This window comes from Equus przewalskii, chromosome 9 (assembly GCF_037783145.1).
Source record: "Equus przewalskii isolate Varuska chromosome 9, EquPr2, whole genome shotgun sequence".
NCBI classification, from domain to species: Eukaryota; Metazoa; Chordata; class Mammalia; order Perissodactyla; family Equidae; genus Equus; species Equus przewalskii.
Window position 1 is genome coordinate 23,128,203 of NC_091839.1, and position 12,878 is coordinate 23,141,080.

The window sequence follows — 12,878 nt, forward strand, 5'->3', positions numbered from 1 at the left end:
CCAAGAACAGAACTCTAGTTTGTGGATTTCGGATTGACATTCAAGTCAGTCTGTTGCACAAATCTATCTTCTGCCTTGTCCCGTAGATTGAGAATGAGGTTCACACCTCAGGGCGTTCATCTGGTGATGAGTTCAGCCTCATCTGGGCATTGAGGGGAAGAAACATCTTTTGGAAGCCAAGACCCTCCCCTGTCTCATCAGCAGGAATTGCGGAGAGGACAGGAGAGAGAGCACTTCCCCTTTTTGTGAGGCGGTTGATGTAGAAACCCCATGACAGGGCCCCCCAGCTAACACATCCTGTCCCCTTGTGTCTGCTTCAGTTTCTGTCCTTCCTCTGATTGGCTCCAGGACGGCGCAGGCTCGGGGCCGGGGCCATGTCTCCCCATCACACCACCCTCCTGGGCCTCGGTGAGTCCTGGAATGGGGGGCGGGGAGGCAGGATCCCAGGGACAGAGGGAGTGGGAGCCTTGGGGAGGGGGTCTGCTTCCCTGCTCAGTCCTGACTCGAGTCCAGGAGACTCTGGGGCCCTGGGGGGCAAAAGTGGTCCTCCCCGCCCCCTGGGGTCTGCCCCCTTCAGCTCTGGCCCGGATCTCAGTCTGACCACAGAAGATTCAGTCCTGGAAGTGGGTACCAGGTGTGGGGATGAGTTCAGACTCTAAGAAGGGCTGGGAGAGAGGAGTACCTGTTTGGAAGAGGGGATGCGGGATTTGTCTTGAGATTATTTCAGAGCAAGAAAAAGGATTGCACTCAGATGTCATGGTGAGGAAGGGTGGTTTGGGAATTATAAGAGCTGGCTCCCTTAAGGCCCCTTCATAGCAGCCCTATGAGGGAACAGGGAGGCGGACATTTTTTCTCACTGGGGCTTCTCTTCCAGCGCTCTGTCTGAGCTGGGTGATCCACACGCAGGAGGGTAAGTCTTCTCCCCAAGCCCTCTGCACCCCAAAGTCAGTTCTAGATGGGAGCAGAGGGGTGCTGATCCTGGGAGGGTCTGGGGGGACCCTTAAGTATGCCCTGAGGTGCAAATGACCCCAATCTCTCCCCACTCTCCACCTGAGATCTTGATGGCCCCACAAAGACTATTCAAATCCTTTGAACTCTCCCCACACAAGCCCAGACCTTCCTCAGCATCCCCTGGGCAGAGAACAGGATGATTGCCAAGGGCAGACTCTGAGAATTCACCCTTGATCCCATCTTCTTCATCCTCCTATAGTCCACATGTCACCCAGTGATACGATTTTTAAATGATAATTTTGAAGTTTTATTTACATTTTTTCACTGATTTTTTACTTTCAGGGAAAATAATTTTTTAGGGTTCCCTTGCAGTTTATCTTCAGAAAGATTGAGAGCCATGTACCTCTCTTTGGTCTGGTTCTGTCTGTCCGCATGCCCTCTGGTTCCCTCATCTCCAGAAGCTTTGCCTTTCTTCCACTTTCTCAAACTTGCCACATTTCCGCTCAACTCTGGACCTCCTCATGCGCTGATTCCTCCACATTGAATGTCCTAGCGTCGCTTATTGCTCAGCTTGGGTAATTCGTCTTGACCTGCCATCTCAGCTCAGGAGCCTCTTCCCTCTGACCTCCCAGATGAGGTCAGCTTTGCCTCCCATCTGCTCTGCTAGGTTCCCACACTTACCCCAAGGGCACGCATCACAGTTGGTAACTGAGGATTTGCACAATTGCTCAATCAACTTCTGTCCTCCTCTAGATGTTCACCCCCAAGAAAGAAGGGATCGTGGGTGTATTCCTCATATTTGTGGAACCAATGGCACGTGGCGGCATCTGTAAAGGGACAGATAGGATCTAAGATATGGTTGAAAGAAAGAAAGAATGGGCGAGTGAATGCTTGATGAACCTCTGCCGGCTCCCTGCCTCTATCACCAGTTTTGCTAGCTTTGACATCACCTTCCTGTTTCAGGGCCACCAACCCTCTCCTCCTCCTGCCCCAGACTAGTTGAGACAAATGGGGTTTTCACAAGGCTCAATAATAGGAAATGGAAGTAAGGCTGAGAGGAAGATAGAAAATATGGAGAAAACTCAGAGATGGGTGCTTCACTTGCATTGGAGTTAGGAATCCGCATCCACTAGGGGCCGTGTGACCAGATCTGTGCTGGAGCCCCACCACATCCTCACTGACTTCCACTGGAGCTTTGCAGATGGCCCCTCTCAGCCCCACAAGTCCCACGCGGGACTGATCAGCTGCCCTTCAGACCCAGCCAGATCATTCCTACCTACTCCAGACTCTGGTTTCCCTTGTCCTAGTCATTCCCATCCTCTGCCTCTGTCTCAGCCCTGTCTGTCCCCGTAGAAAGTGGTCGTGGGTAGGGAGGGAGCTGGGCTCTGCAGCAGACATGCCCAACCCACAGCCTGCCCTGACACCTCCCAGGTCGCCCGGAGCAAGATGTGACCAAGTCTCAGGTCCTTATGTCAAGTAGGGAAAATAACTCTGCAGTGATGAGAATTCACATGCAGGGAGAAGGGTCATGGGGTGTCTTTGGTGAGGCTGATGGAAATGTTCTAAAACTGGCCTGTGGTGATGGTTGCACTCCCCTGTGTTTGCGAATAAAACAGTGAAGTGTACACTTTAAAAAGGGTGAATTGTGTGGCATGGTGATTTCCTCACAAGTGGACCATGAGATCTTGCTCTGCTTCCCTTCAGTGGCCCTGCCCAGACCCTTCATCTCTGCTGAGCCAGGCTCTGTGATCCCCTGGGGGCAGCCTGTGACCATCGTGTGCCGGGGCCCTGCTGAGGCTGAGACATTCCGCCTGGCAGAGGGATGCTGACTCTAACTACACCGATCAGAAGATCCTGCCCCAACATCCTCCACATGAGACAGAGGTCAGATTCCCCATCACCAGAGTGAGTAACGACACTGCCGGGCATTATTACTGCCGGTATCATAAAAGTTCCAGCTGGTCTGAGCACAGTGAGTTCCTGGAGCTGGTGGTGACAGGTGAGGATGTCTCAGCTCTGCCCTCAGGTTTGTCCCCATGTCCCTGGACCCTGTCCCCAGGTGTGTCCTTTGTCCCCAGACTCTCCTGCCCTCCTGTTGACCCCCAAGTCCTCCGGCTCCCTCTCTCCCTTCTGCACACACATCCCTCTGCCTTCACACCCAGCTGGCTCAGGTCCCTGGAGCCCTGGTCCCATCGGGACATCATGATGGCCTGGACATCAGCCTCAGCATTGGGGTGGGCCCCTATCTGGCCCTGCTGGGCTGGGTGGGGAGTGGGCTTCCAGAGGTCGGGTGCAGGGTAGCCTCTGTTCAAGAGAATGTATGTCTTTTCTCTCAGGATGGTGTTAAACTATCCTTTTGACTGGGACAGAATCTGTGGGGGCCCCAGGCAATGTGTCCCCTGTGGTGTGGTCCATCCACATTGGGCAAATCACATGGTCCAGGGGTGCCCCGACCTGGAATGGATGGTGCTTTGGGGAATCTTTGGGATGAGGCCATCCCTGTCCCTGTGTGTGGTCAGTTCCCGTGATGTCCTGGACTCAGGGTCCACTGGGGACACTTCGATCTCCCTCCAGGTACTCCCAGGGCCTCAGAGGAGCTGCTCTGTGCCAATTCTGTGAGGTCTGGGAGGTCATGGCATGGGAGGAGCAGAGCACCCCCAGAGCTGGGAGAATGGAGGGCTTCTCCCTCATCTCCTGTGCCCCTGCCACATTTCCTCAGAATCTCAGGATGTTGTCTGGGACTGACAACGAGTGTCCGGTGATGGATGCTCAGGGTAGAGAGGGGCCAGGCTGTGTGGGACATCAGCCCTTCTCCCACCCCTGTCACAGGAGCCCCTGGAGACATCAGCTCCCCAACCACCCAGCCCTCAGCTGGTGACTAGAGACCGCAGACTCAAGGGGTTTCCTGGGGGGCTCTGTGCTGGGGATCAGGCTCCAGGGTCCAGCCCTTTACCCAGGCTTGGATTAGGAACTCATAAGACCACAGCAAGGGGCTGACACCCGCAGGGCACTGGGGTGTCACTCATATTCATAATGACCATGATTGAACTATCTCCAAGCTTGGTACTGTGACAGCAGTCAATGCCAACCACAGCCCAATGTGGGAGGTGCTCCTCTCACCTTCCAGGAGGCCCTGCTCTTTTTAATATGCAGAAAGAAACTCAGACACTATGGGAGAGAACAGGATCTATTGATGGTTATGCCCGAACAATGACGTAAGATCACCAAGAGGAAGAGAGACCTCTTCTCGCAGGGTCTTGACTCTGCTGGTGTGGGTGGCACACGGCAAATGTCTCTCACTGTCTGTGTCTGCCTCAGCCTTCTCTGTCCAGCTCAGGCCTCTGACCTATGTCTTCCTGATTCCCCATTCCTAGGAGACACCGAGACGAATTCGTATGACAGTGACAGTAACAATAGCGGTGAGTGGTGGGGACAGAGGAGCATGAAGCTGGTGTGTGCCTCTTGGGAAGGGGGAGAGAATGGGCTTCAGGAATGATCATATTCCAGCTCTGCTGTTGCCCTGTGGACAGAGGACTTCAGCACTCAGGACCCCGGTTTTGTAAAATGGGGATAACGATTTCCATGTTGCAGGACTGTTATGTATGTGAGAGATTTTATATACAAGCACCCAGCATATGTGTGGGATGTAGTAGGTGCTTAGTAAATGCATGCTGCTGATAATCTGCTTTCATCTTCCCTGCTCCCCCAGGCCTGTCGACACAGTATGTTTATATCCTCCTTGTGGTCGCTGGGGCCTTTCTCATTTGTTTATTCCTCCTGGTCCTCTTCTTCCTCTTTCGTCGGCATCGGAAAAAACTTGGTAAATCTCAGGGAGAGGGTGGGGTGAGCTGAGCAGGCTGTCTGGGGTGCTGGGAAGAGGGTCTCTCTTCTTAATTCACACCCTTGGCTGTCCTCAGGGCTCCCCAGCAGCAGAGGCAAGGAGCAGAGGCCCCAGGAGAGGTGAGGCCCCTGGGAATGACCCCTGGACCCCCTCCTAGTCCTCTGCCTCCAGGCTGCCCCCTGTGCTCACTTGTTCTTTTCCTGCAGGCTCAGCCCGGCTGTTGACATCCTAGGGAGGACACCAGGTAAAGATGAGGAGAGAGGACAGGCCTGGGAGAGGGGAAGTGAGGCCTCACAGCCATTCAGGATGCAATGGGAGGAGGGAGAATGTTTGAGCACATTCTGGGGTGTCCGAGATGGGATGTGGGCTGAAATCTGAAGCTGTGAGATTTCAGGCAAATTTGCCTCCTGAGGTCCACCCCAGAGAACTGACCACTTGCCCTCTCCCCTCCAGATCTGGCCATCGTCGATAGTCCTCCTAAGAAGGGCAGGGAAATGCACACCTCGGTGAGTCCTTGTCTGAGTTACCTATTGCCGTGTAATAAAACTACCCCAAATCTAGCAGCTTAATAAAATTATCTCAGTTTCTTGGATCAAGAATGTGGAAGTGGATTAGCCAGGTGGTTCTGGCTCACAGTTTCTCATGAGGTTGCTGTCAAGATGTCGACCAGGGCTGCATTCATCTGAAGGCTCAAATGAGGCTGGAAGATCCACTTCGAAGATTTCTCCCTCCCACGACTGTGGGAAGGGCCCCTCAGTTCCTCACTACATGGGCTTCTCCATGGCAGCCAGAAAGAGAGATCCCAGAGAGGGGAGGGGAAAAGCTACAATGTCTTTTGTGGCCTCTCCTTGGAGGTGATATGCCCTCTTCTGCCATATTCTATGGGTCCCACAGACCAACCCTGATTCTATGTGGGAGGGGACTACGCAAGGATGATCCCAGGAGGTGGATCGGGGGCCACCTGGGGACTTGATACCATAGTTTTCCCCTCCCACAGCCCCCTACCCTCACCTAAGCCACTCAAGCTCACCCTGGGTCTCTCTCCCTCAGACCTCTGCTGCAGGAGGCCCCCAGGAGGTGACATATGCCCAGCTGGACCACAGGACCTTCACACAGAGGCCAGCCCACGCCGTGTCCCCACAGACCACAGAGCCCACAGCCGAGACCAGCACATATGCAGCCCTTGCCAGACGCTGACCACAGGCCCACCTAGCCTCTGCACCTAAAGACACAGGACGTCACTCTTGTAAAAGCCTGACGTGGCCATTTGGAGAGCTTCCCTATGGAATCATCTCTTTCTGGAAAGTCATCCAGTCTCTTCACCTGGAGGCAAGAGCTGGAGTTGGGGGATTCCTAACCAACATGTGGGAGAGTAGTTAACCGTGTGGTACCTCCTTCAATCAACTAGCTCATTGGAGAGCACACACAACACTTGCTTTTGGAGACCCAGCTACAGTCCCTTGGCTGTTTCCAGAGACCCAGCTACAGTCCTACAGTCACCCAGCTGCTTCCAGACATGTCATGAATTTCCAACTGCCCCCAGAGACTCTGTTTTAATTGTCTGCCCAGCTGACTTTGAAGACTTCATAGAGTTCAGTTACTGACCTTGAACCTGGGCTCTACTTAGGCAGCTGATAGCTAAGACCCCGTTTTCTGGATCATGCTTCATTTTGTTCATCAATAAATGTTTTCACAGGCCTGACAGTGACAGCCCAGCACAAGCAGCTGGGGTACACAGGTGACTTGGTCCTAGCCTCTGCCTCCACAGGTGCTCAAAACTTAGGGGCACAAGACAGGAAGGAAGGCATCAGTGTTTTCTGATCTGAGGGTCTCAGGGATGAAGGGGGAGATGTCTGAGGGGACACATGGCTGGCTGAAGGCACAGAGCATACACCCCCACTCACACGCACATGCCTGTCAATGCATGCACGCACACACATGTGCACACACACACACACGTGCACATTGTACAAATACATATACATGTGCACATGCCCACACATATGGACACGTGGACTGGTCGAAGGAGTGAGTGAGGCCATGATTGCACAGGGAGGGTCTCTCAGCCTTTTAGTCCACTTAGAGGAGCATGGCAGTTTTCACTTCCCATCCCTACCCGAGGTTCATCCACGCTGGACACCATGCATTTTCCAAGCACAACAGGACCCATCCAGGTCTAGGTCATTATCCTTGATCTGACCTTCACCCCCTTGCCTAGCTAATGTCCTTCAAGTTTGGGATTGGACACTGTTCTTCCCAATAAACTTGCAAAAACTCCTCCATCTAAATTAAAAGTATTAGTTTCCAATTGCTGCTGTATTAAATTACCGCATGCTTAGTAGCTTCAAACACAATTTATCACCTTACAGCTCTGGAGGTCAGAAGTCTGAAATCAGTCTCACTGGCTAACATCAAGGCATCAGTAGGGCTGCCTTCCTTCTGGAGGATCAAGGGGAGAAGCCATTTCATTACCATTTCCAGCTTCCAGGGCCCATCCTCATTCCTTGATTCACGGCCTCTTTCTCCATCTTTGTGGCTCTTTCAAATGCCTCTTTCACTAGGACTCCTGTTTCTGTTGTCACGTCTGCCCCGCTCTGTCTCTGCCCTCTTGCCTCCCTCTTATAAGGACACTGTGATTACCTAGAGCCCACCTGGAATATCCAGGGTCATCTCCTCCTTCAAGATCCTTCATTCAATGACACCTTCAAGGAGACTTGCCACGTAAGGTAACACACCAGGTGGTTCCTGGGATTAGGACGTGGACACCTTTGGGGGGGGCTGTTAGTCTGTCTACCTGAGTGGATGTCTATCCTCAGTGCTACCTCTGTCCCTGAGGCTCACTATGATTCTGTCTCCTTACGGGAATGTTTTCTTCTCCCACCACTTGGTGAAATGATGGGTGTCTGAGAGTCTCATTTCTGCAGACTTAGAACCTCTACATAACAGCCGGTCAGGTAGGAGGCAGTGGAGATTGGAAAGAGCCCCCAGTGAACCCTTGGAGCCCAGGGTGACAGGTGGCCCCTGTGTGACAGGACTGCAGCTGTTCACCGGCACCATATCCTCCCTTCCCGGGCTCCCAGAGAGACCATCCCTCCAGCCTCCCTTGAAGTTAGGTGCATCCCGGGATGAAGTTCTAGCCAGTGGAGTGTGAGCAGGAGTGACAGGAGCTTCTTCCAGACCGGTCCCATAAATCCTTCCACGCAAGATCCTCCTTGCTCTTCCCTGCTGCTGGTGGACACCGATGCCCTGGGTGATCCTGGACGCCACATGTTGAAGGTGGTGTCCGGTTCCCAGAATGACCTTATGGAGCAGAGCCTGCTGTACCCTTGTATTAGCCACATTTCAGGTTTCTGTAAAGTTGAGGCTTTTCCATCTGTCCTACACGCCTATTGCAGACACGCTGTGTCCCAGACAACCCTATATCATGCCTGAGTCACCTTGCTTTGGCCTCTTGCCTCCCTCATTGCCCCCCTCTCCTGAGCAAGAATCCTCTTGTTGGGGGTGCACTTTTCAACTACAAACCAGCCAATCCAGAGTCCACAGCCCCAACCACCTCCCTTATGAGGTCCTCACACTCTGGGCCACTATGACCTGCCTTAATCCCCCCAGGGCCATGTACTCAACAACTAGCATCACCCCCTCCACCCCAGAACCCCTCAATTTATTTAATCCAGCCAGTCCTCAGCGTGTTTGTCCTGCCTTTCTCATTCCCTCCTGTGGAAATCACAGTAAAGGCTCCTGCCCACGATTTCCCCTCACCCCCTCTCCTCCTTTGTGACTCTGGTGCTCCCCTGTGTGTCCAGGATAGCTCCCTCCTCTTGGGAACTATGAGTAAGAGATACACTTCCTAAAATGCGCACCTTCTGACCGTGAGCCAGCCTTCGCTCAGGTAAGGGGTGCAGCTTCCTCAGTGGCTGTTGCCCCAGAGCTCCCGACCTTGTGCAGTGCAGAAAGCAGATCCCCACATTTTCCCAACTCTGCTCTTCACCTTCTGTTCCAGTTACAGGGTGTCATGTCCACGCAGGGCTCTCACACCTCTCTCCCTGACTCCGCCATCACGGACCACGTGGGTGGGCCTCTGGGGTCTGCTACATGAACGGATTCTCTGCTCCGTTTTCCATTTCCCCTGTGTTATTTCTTCATGTCTGTTCACACAGATGTAGGTCCCGTCCACAACCACCCACTTGTTTATTCAGCATTGACGCTGACTGCTACAGGGCTTGTAAACAGGGCTGCCCCATGCTGTCTCCACAAAGAACCATTTGGGATCTACATGACCACGTCCTCAGAGCGGGACCGGCTGTGCCACCAAGGATATGGGGTCACCTGGACCCCCTCTCCGGGAGTGCCCCAGCCTGCGGTCCCCGCTCAGGTTAAAACAGAACGTTACCCTGCGGACCACTAGGGGGCGCGAGGGGCTCTTTCTGATAAATTTTTGTTTGTCTTTCTTTTTTTTCAACAAAGGTTAGTAACTTGCATGCCTATTAGAGGTCTGGTACTAAAACTTTATTATATATTAAAAATATTTTTAAGAAAAGAGGCTAAACTCAGCTAATTCTTACTATGGTGAAATTGCTATTTTAGTTCTATGCAAGCATTAACACGTTTAAGCCTCCTCGTACGAACCCTCCACAGCACGTACTATTCTGGTCTCTATTTTTCTTGAGGAAAGTAGAGACTGAAGCGTTAACTTGCTCAGTGTCGGTCAGCTCTAAGTGGCGGGGACTGAGGCCCCCCGGGGGGTGCGGGGAGGGGGCTCCTCATTCCCTGTTCTGATTTCCGGACAAGATGCATCTCATCAGCTGCGAGCTTTCTGTCCTGGCTCAGAGGGCGTGTGCCCGGCCTTCCTACTGAATTTCAGTTTGTACTGAGCTTCAATTCTCTATTTGTACTCCAGGGTAATTTCCTCCAGAGATCTGCTTCCTGACCATACAGTCTTTATGTTTATTTTCTTGTTTTATACCCTGTACTGAATTTCTGTTTCATGTGGAACACATTCTTTCTCTCTTTATTATTTTTTGTCTGTTAGAGTATTAGTCAGGGTTCTCCAGATAAATGGAACTATAAGTTCTGTTATAAAGATTATGTATATACAAGACGAGTTTTATCATAGGGTTATGGGAGCCGGAAGTCCCACAGTCAGCCATCTGCAAGCTGGAGACCCAGGAGGGCCAGTGGTATAATTCAGCCCCAGTCTAAAGGGCCAAGAGCCAGGAGAAGCGATGGATTTCCAAGGGCAGGAGACAAAGGATGTCCCAGCTCAAGAGGAGAGAGAGGGAATCGGCCCTCCTTCCTTTTTTTTGTTCTCTTGGGACTCCCCGGGGATGGGATGATGCCCCTCCACACTGGTGAGGGTGGATCTCTTCGCTCAGTCTATGGAATCAAAGCTAATCTCCTCCAGAAACCCCCTCACAGACACACCCAGAAATAGTCTTTTACCGTCTCTCTGGGTATCCCTTAGCCCAGTCAGGTTGACACATCGAAATAACCATTACAGTTAGAATGGTGCGTTTTCACTTAAAATCTGGCTTGTCTGACTCTGATCCCAAGGCAGACAGGTGGGTACACAGGCTCCTTAGCAAGGAGGGGGTGGAGAGCTGGCATTCATAGAGAGCGGATTCCTGAATATTCCACTCCCTCCAGAACACAGGACGGCTGAGCAGGTCCAGCGTCTGCTCCACTGAAAAGGTGTCCCGTGGGTCCAGGCAGTGAGGCCACAGTGGGGAGAGACACGGTTTAGGGGAAATTAAAGGAGGAAAAGTCAACAAGTTAAAATGTTTCGCCTCACGGAGGATAGTGGGAAGAGGAGCAGGGCTCAGGGGGAGAGCAGAGAGGCGGACATCAGGACTAGTCTTTTCTTCTTGACCCTCCAGCCTGCAATCAGACCACTCTCCTCAGAAATACATTTCTCTTTCTAGCTGAAGACAACCACCCTTGATTTCCAAAGAAATAGGAAGAAAAGGCTGGTGACACGTTGTCTGTTGAAACTCACCCCTGTGCAAAGACATTCAAAAAGAAGGCCATGGGATGCAGGGACATTCCTGTGTGGAAGGATGTCCCCCAAGCACCACCGGAGGATTAGCCATATTTAGCACTCCTGGTGGTGAAGCACAGCCAGCAGGTGTGGGGCAGGGGAGAGGAGTCACCTTGCACTTGGACTCCCCTCGAGTCCCTAAGGTCTATCCAGGGAGTGAATGCCAGGGGGCCACAGTGGGGCCCATGGTGGTGGAAGGAGAGATCTCACCTGGACCAGATGGGGCAGGAGCAGATGCTCAGACATGTCTACTGAGCCCCTGGGACAGAGTGGACATTGAGATGGTCAGAAGGGTCCCCAGGCCCCAAGGGAGCAGAGAGAGGGTGGAGTCCATGACCATTGGGGACAGACATCAGCAGGGTCTTCAGCAGCTGGTGAACACACTACAGAGATCCCAGTCAGCTCAAACCCAGGGCCAGCAGGAGGATGCAGAGCCGTCCATTCCCCCAACAGTCATGTCAGCCACCTGCTCCCTCCACCTGGACCATCCTTGGAAGGAATTAAAAAGAAGAAATTGAAAGAAGGAATTAAAGCTAAAGTGGTATTTACAATGGTGGGGAAGGGCTGTGCATGGTGTGTGTGTGTGTTCCCTGTTATTAAGTTGGGGCGGCTCCTGAGTAAGATCAGATCTTTTTATTTCTTATGTTGAAGTGAGTTGCATCATGATCTGCTACTCACACACATGCACACACACATGCACTCATACACACATGCATGCACACTCAAGCATGCACACATGTGCACACACACTCAAACACATGCATGCTCACACAAATCCCCCACACAATACACATGCACACACACACTCACACATAAACATGATACCTACCTATGATGGTACTTTCACTTGTATGCACTACTATGTAAATTCTCCAGGTTTTCATTTCCGAAGGAGTGGCGTGCACCCCGTGGGACTTTTAATGGTGTTTTGATAAATCATAGCACTGCCTGATCAATGAAAGATGCTAGACAAATGCTGTCTATTGCTATTATTTCTCCCAGGTTTTTCAAGAACACATATAATCTTTTCTTTTCAAACATGAGAAATAATTTAGAGCTTCCCCCCTTTAAGTCATTTAGAGAATTTTCACTTAAAAATCCATGAAAAGCTTCCTTCCTCATATTACACTTCCACACAACCACTCGTAGGTCTGCGGCACGTTCCAGTGAGCACGAGTCCTCTCTGGAAGGCTTGGTTTGTCTAATAAGGTTCCCTCCTGTCCCCCCTCACCACCACCTTTCCTTCATGGAGCAACATTGTGCAAACATGTGGGGCTACTTGGGAGGCAGTAAATGGCACTACCTGTTTGCTGTGTTTGAGTGTCTTTGCACACGGGTGAGTTTCCACAGAGAGTTTGTGTGTCGCCAGCCTTTTCTTCTTGTTTCTTTGGGAAGCAGGGCTGCTTGTCTTCATGTAGAAAGACAAGTGATTTCTGAGCAGAATGGCTCTGACCACAGACCCCAGATTCCCTGGAGCACGTGGGGGTGCCCTGTCCTGTGGCCACATCGCCCTCGAATCTAGATTCAGGGCCACTTCCTGGGTTCTGTCCCAGGGCAGAGCCCCCGGGTCTGGACCTTCCGTTCCTTAGAGGCACTGCGTCAGCTGGACTGGGGGAGTTTGGAGGTCTTGGCAGATGTGGGGGTTCAGGCCAGGAATAATAAAGTTCATGGGCCATGATAGCTCGAGGGATGGCAGACACCGAGATCCTGAGTCTCTTCTTCTTGGACAAAGTGACCACAGGGGCTGGGCTTGAGTGCAAGGTCTGGGGAGAGTCACAGATCTGCACTCTTGGAGAGGTAGAGCTCCACTCAGTCCAGGAGGACACCACCAGCAGCACTGAAGACCTCTCCTCTGCCTCTGTCAGACCTCACCTGCTGACCCCAGGACCGTGAAGAAGTCCCTTCCCCAGGACTCCACCTCTGCCTGTGAGCCCACCTGGTGCCGTGGCCTCAGCCAGCCACTCCCTTGAAGTGACCCTAAGAAGGCCCAGGTCTTTTCCTCTGTGTCTTGATTCCCTTGTCCATCTCCTCCTGACTGGGCCAGCCCTCCCC

The 12,878-nt window shown here is 52.3% G+C and overlaps 1 non-coding gene across 1 annotated transcript; it reads left to right on the plus strand.

The window, feature by feature from the left end:
- The first annotated feature begins 622 nt into the window (after positions 1 to 622).
- LOC103554701 (uncharacterized) lies at positions 623 to 2,757 on the plus strand. Its single transcript, XR_011543886.1, has 3 exons — positions 623 to 759; positions 875 to 910; positions 2,656 to 2,757. It is a non-coding gene; the product is annotated as an uncharacterized protein (transcript).
- Positions 2,758 to 12,878: the final 10,121 nt, after the last annotated feature.